We start from the raw sequence: 6,648 nt of genomic DNA on the forward strand, positions 1-6,648 counted from the left end.
ACAGTGAATTCTCAAAGCCAGCAGAGACGTGGAGAGCTCCTGAGTGGGAGAAAGGTTGGAGGCATGTCTGCCCTTCACCTCGGCATCCGCTTGGAGGTGCTGGGGATGCTCCTGAAAGGACTGGTTCCATTGAAGAGCTTCCGGAGCTACTGGACCGAGACCACAACATGGTCCCAGGAGTAAACCAGAAGGAGCCTCGAAGTTCACTTTGTTCCATGATTGAGTACTGCGTACATGTCTTTAAGAGATTTGGGTTCACTTCTCATGGGTAAATTTTGGGATGTTTAAGACCTGAGCCTTACAATCTAGAATGCAATCAGCAGCCACTCGCTGGACCCCCAAATCTTTACGATTAAATCCACAGGAGGATCTGAGCAGCTCCGGGGGGAAACTAGGAGGCCCTAGTTAGGGATGGATCTGAGACTAGTTTTAAAAACTGGGTTTTAAATCTATCGACCTTAATGATTGTCTGGGGTACCCAGTGCTGCTGGACCAGAAATAATATAAGGGGGTCAGTAGTCTTTAACAAACAGAAACATATTTTCCCAGAGATAGAAATTCGGAGTTCAGGGATTGCTGGTGACATAGTGGGTTACACATTGAGCTGCTAACCTCAAGGTCAGCAGTTCAAACCCACCGGCCACTCCTCTGAAAATGATAAGGCTCCCTACTCCCGTGAAGCCGGACAGTCTCAGAAACCCACAGTGGCAGTTCTACTCTGTCCTATAGGGCCACGACGGGTCGGGATCAACTTGATGGCAGTGAGTTTAAGTGTGTTGCTGCCTCTAGGATATTTGAATTGCAAGCCTGGTGAGGAATATCAACAGCACCATGGACTGCCAGAACACAGTACAGCCAGAAGGCTCTGTGGAGGCTCCGTCTCGAGTCCTTTGGCCATGTCATTGGGAGAAAGTGGAAAGGCAGCTGGTTTCCGTAGATGGACCACGGGAAGGAAGAAGTCCCTGTGCAAGAAGACGTGACATCGCAGCTGCAGCAATGGGCTCAAACCCGAGACTAATCGGGGATGGGCCCAGGACCAGGTGGTGTCCCCTGTGTGGTCCACCAGCGGGGAGTCGGGGCAGACTCAGCACACCTAACAACAGGGGAAGGGGTCTCCTTCTGTCTGCATGGAGGAAAGGTCCTTGGCCCTTCAGGTTCGGTTCCTCGGTGCCCTGGCAGGCTCCACTGTGCACAATATCTGTTTTCCTCTCCTGTGCTTCCTGGTTCCTAGGCCTGATCTGCCCTTTTTACAGCTCAAAAGCATTTGCTTTAAGACTCACCCTACACTGATGTGGCCTCATTAGCATAATGAAGACAACCCAATCCCCAAGTAGGATTACATCTGTAAGTATAGGCTTTAGAATTTAAAGCATATATTTTTGAGGAAAGCAATTCAATGTCTAGTAGGTTCGTTTAGTGCAGTGGTTCTCAGTCGCGACTCTCACACGGCTCCCCATGTGGTGGGGACCCCTCAGACATAAAGTTATTTTCTTGGTTACTTCATCACTGTCATTTTGCCACTGTGATGAATCGGGTGACCCCTGTGAAAGGGTCATTAGACCCCCAAAGGGGCTGCGACCCCCAGGTTGAGACCACTGGCCTAGTGGGTGCAGCCATGACGTCAGGAAGCCCCCTGCCTACAACCCCTGAAAACTCACCAGTTGCTAATTCTGCCTCCTGTCTCCTGTTATCCATGGGTTCTCTGGGCTTTCTTACCACCTGTAAACTGGGGATGTGCACAAGAATAAGGAGTGGCGCAGCCCATCCCGTGGGAATACCCACGCAGAGGAGATTGGAAGTGGCAGATGGTGGGGGAAAGGCTGAGGGGCTGCGGGGAGGAGGTATGCTGTGTCAAGGCAGGAGAAGGGCAAAAGGTCTTGTGTAGACAAAGATGAGCCTGGAAGAGGGGGGCCTGCCTGCTGAGAAGGAAAATCGTGAAAGAAAGCCACGTGGGGAAGGGTTTCCACACGAACCTGTCTGCACATTTCTCCCCAGTGGAGAGACTCGAAGAGACACGAGGGCTGGTCCCTTGCAGGGCCCTCTCACTGAGCTCACATTCTGGAGCTGGTCTGGGGTCACGTGTTTCCACTCTTCTCAATCGTTGTGGGTTCAAATAAATGGCAGCCACTATAATGGCTTGAAATTTTAGAAGTCTTTATTCAGCTGCAGCTGGGCTGCCAGGAAGCTCAAAGAGCTTCCTTAAGCTGCAGCTTATAAAGGCAGAAACCACAGAAAATCATTTGGCTCGTTTGTTAGAGGCTTAAGCAAGCGTTTGACAGAAACAGAAAGCAAAAATTAATGGATTAACTGAAACATCCCCAAACAGGAACAATATTAAAGAATAACAAGATTGATTACAAGCTCCTGATTTCCGGGCACATAAGAGGACATTTTGAAATCCGTCACTATGTGGGCTTCCCAAGATAGGAGGGGGAAGCAGGCGAGTCAGCAAAATTGAATTACTTTGGTTAGCTTGCCTCATACTGTGGCTTGTCTACTGGGATTGTTCATTGCTATCTTTCTGGGACTTACTATTACGTAAATCAGTTCATTTAAAAACAAACAAAAAGACTTCGGTGTTGAGAATTCTTTGGAAAACAGGCCTGCCTAAGGTGGGGAGGGGGTGGGGCTCACTTTCCGGAAGTTTAGATCCGGATGTTTAGACAGCGCTGTGATACCAGATATGACCACCAGGAGGCAAGCAAGAGCAGTTTGGGCCAAGTTAGGCGAGGAGCTCCATCATCAGAAGTAAGACAGAAGGAGACTCCAAGACCACAGAAAGCAGGGAAGCCTCCCAAGCTCAGGGGTCGGAGTCTTGCTGCTGAGATCAGACCCTGACCCTGACTGCTGGCCAGTGAGCACTGGACTCTCACATTTCGTAAGTCCTAGCCTGTGCGTTAGTGGGGTCTGCTCTGAACAGACAGGTTCCCTGGGGCCACAGGTTGGCGGCCCAGCTGGCTGTGCTGCTTAGAAAAGAGTCATGGCCCTCTTGGTGCTTGATGCGAACCTGCCCTTTATCAAGACGGGGGAGAAGGGTGAAGACATCCGCTTGATGCTGTACAACACTGAGACAAGGCTGTGGCAGATCAGCAGGCCCTCCCCAGGAAGGAGAGGAGAACCTTTCCAGAAAGTCGCGTTGAGACCAGGCTTGGGGAGCCTCTACACTGCAGAGGAAGCGCCGACGTTTCTGTCAGTGGGTGTGGTGGGTCAAAGGGGAGGAGCAACCTCACATCAGGAAGGGGGCAATGCGAACAATAATCCTAGGGAATCTAAGGGGAGAATAAACCCAGTTCTATGGTCCTGGGCAGACACTTCTCACCTGTTCCTACGCAGCTCTCTTTGAACTGCACCATGGACTGGGCACTCTGATGACCTCAGACACTGGTCTCAGGGGGAACGCGACATCCCCCAAGGGCCACAACGGAAGGGCTCAGTGTGGAAGCTTCACTGAAGGAACAGGGCCCCGTCTCCAAACTACTTAGACCCTTGGACTTAGGATTGAAGTGTCCCAGTGGGAGGGGGTGCAAGGACGGCCACCCCAAGGTTGTGAAAATGGCAGTCATTGGATCTTGGGTGGAGCCCCCAGCTTAGTGGGTGTCCAGCGAAAGGAGACCCAGAACCACCGTCTATTTGGCGCCCCGGGTTTTGGTCTGAGACAAAAGGATCTGCCCTGGTAAGAGATGATGCAGGAGATTCTCTCCTAGCTCTCAATGTAAACAGAGCGCCATCAATTTAGAAATCCATCTGTACAAGACAACAACTCACGGACTGTACTTGAATAAGCTCCTCCTATCAAGAGAACCTTAAATTTGATGCCATTGGATAAATTATTAAGGTCATCAATTCAATCCCTTGATACCCTGAGGGGATGATTGACAATGTCTTTCTTTTTTGTTTTGTTGCTCTGGTCGATTCTGGTTTTGTTTATTGTTTTTGTCATAATGTGACCGCCAAATAAACAGAGTCATTCATAATGAGGAGACAAGCAGCTGGATTCTGGGCTCCCACGTAACTCTAGCCCCAATTCAAGAACAGTCAGTTCTTATAACACGGCCATGCTTGATAGAAGCCTTCACAAAGAGAACAGGAAGATGCGGTGCTACAGCAAAGTGTGGTGAAGAAGGCCGGTGGTGCCCGGCTAGCAATCGGCATAGTGTTTGGTGTCTTAAAGGCTTGAATTCAAACAAGCAGCCATCTCAGCCAGGAGTCAACTAGCTCCACATGGAAGAAGCACATCAGTCTGTGTGATCCAAAGATGACAATAACAAAATACAAATATGATGAAGGTAAAGGCACCAGAGCTTAAGTTGTGACCACTCCAATTTTAAAAAGCTATGGAGGACAGTGGGAGCCCAAAGCCAAACTACAGAGTATCTGCTCAGATGAAGCCTCTTGCAGGTCCCCTCTAGTCACAGGTGAGGGACACAGACAGCTTTAGTATCAGACAGAGATGATTGTAAACTTGATGGTGGTGGATCGGACATGGTATAATATACTTGGCCAGCTGACATCTCTCTTGAACCAACCTGAATTTGCTCTATGTACAAATATTTCTCCACTGTTCCAAGAAAGAAATCTCTTCTCTGCTTTTAAAAATATTGTTTGTTTTTTTCTTTCTTGCTCTCCATTTTATTTTTATATTATTGTTGTTGTTTCCTTCTTTGTGTTTCATTTCATTTTTGGTTTTTTGTGCGTGTCTGTTAGGTCTCTGGGTTTAGGAAGCACAGTTTAGGAAGGAGTGGATGCACTGAGACCATAACTGATGCAATGGATTATTGGGAACAGTGGATGCGGGAGAAGGGAGGGAGCATTAGAGCTGATTGTGATGATGGATATACAACTCTTTTTAGAGTGCAATAGTGGAAGTGTATAATACGTAAGTAGTATATCAAGAAAACATCCTGAAAAAAGGGAGAAGAAAGAAAGAAACCAAACTTGACCTATGGTTACCGTGGGTGAAGGAGGAAGACATTTTGCTTAGGGGTCATTGAGTTCATTGTAATGGTGGTGGGACTACTTGGAGAGAGATAACAGTAATGGTTGTACAACACGAAGAGTGTGGCAGTTACACAACTTCATGCCACCTGGATAAATAAGAATGAAGGGGTGGAGTCTAGCCTGTCAATCAGGTCACAGCCTGATGATGTCTCTTGTGGGTGTGGCCTCATCATGAGGATTCTGAGAACATCCTCTCTTTCCCTCTGGAGGTGGGACACACCCTCTCTCTGCTTCACTTTCCTGTGGACAAGCCAGATGGAGCCACGCTGATGGCAGCCAGAGCCCTGGTGATGCTTCCACCGCCACTGGACCCACAGGGCTTTCCACCCCCTGACCTGTGATCTTGCTGCATTCAGCATCATTGCAGGTGCCGCGTGAGTCTGAATTGGAATTCATGGGCTGATATAGAATTCATGGGTGTGTTAATTACATAATCTGGTGTCAATTTGGGACTTGAAAGGATTAAGAGCGAAGGGGTGGAGTCTAGTCTGTCAATCAGGTCATAGCCAATGAGGCCTCTGTGTAAGCATGGCCTTCTCCTGAGGATTCTGGGAACTCCTGGATTTCCTCCTTGGAGGAGAGAGAAACACCCCCCACCCTCCCCTCTCTCTATGATGAGTCCCTGAGAGATGCTCTACTGCCAAGACACATGAAACTACGCTGATCGACCCTGGGCCCTGGGAGCTGGAGGAGCCATGTAGAGAACCCGCCAGCACTGAGATACTTCCACCACCACAAAACTTTGTACCCAATGGCCTGGGATCTTCCTGCATTCGGCATCATTGCATGTGTTTCGTGAATCTGAAGAGGACTTTATAGATTGGTATCAGACTTATGGGCTAATATTGGACTTATGGACTTGATCCGGACTGGGATGTTTTCTCAATATACAACTGCTCTTGTATATAGAATTTTTTCTTATACATGTGTGTGTTTATGAATTTGTTTCTCTAGTCGACGCAGACTGATGCAATGGGCTAATATTGAACTTATAGACTTGAATTGGACTGGGCTGGAATGTTTTACTGATGCAGAATTACTTCCTGATATAAAATTCTCTCTTACACACATATGAGTGTCTCTGGATTTGTTTCTCTAGTCAACCTGCACTAACACAGAGTTCAATCAATGGTACTGAATTATATATGTAGAAGTTGTTGAGTTGGTGAATATTTTGTTGTGCTTATTTTTTCCAAAATTGGGGGCGGGTTACATGAATAACAATGAATACAGGAAAAAAGAAAATGTTCTAAAATTGATTGTGGTTAATGAGAGCAGAGATACCAGGAAGGGAAGGAGAAGGTGGCATAGAAAGGGGGAACCAATCACAATGATCTACGTATAACCCCCTTCCTGGGGGACAGACATCGGACAGTGTAAGACATGAAAAAATAATACTAATTTATAAATTATCAAGGGTTCATGAGGGAGGGAGGGGAAAAATGAGGAGCTGATACCAAGGGCTCAAGTAACAAGAAAATGTTTTGAGAATGATGATGGCAACAAATATACAAATGTGCTTAACACCATGGATGTATGTATGGATTGTGATATAAGTTGTATGAGCCCCAATAAAATGATTAAATTTTTTTAAAATAAAGTGGTTGTGGTAAAGATTGTACAAGTCTTCTGGACATGGTTGAACTATTG

The sequence above is a fragment of the Tenrec ecaudatus genome, chromosome 10 (genome assembly GCF_050624435.1).
Source record: "Tenrec ecaudatus isolate mTenEca1 chromosome 10, mTenEca1.hap1, whole genome shotgun sequence".
Taxonomy (NCBI): domain Eukaryota; kingdom Metazoa; phylum Chordata; class Mammalia; order Afrosoricida; family Tenrecidae; genus Tenrec; species Tenrec ecaudatus.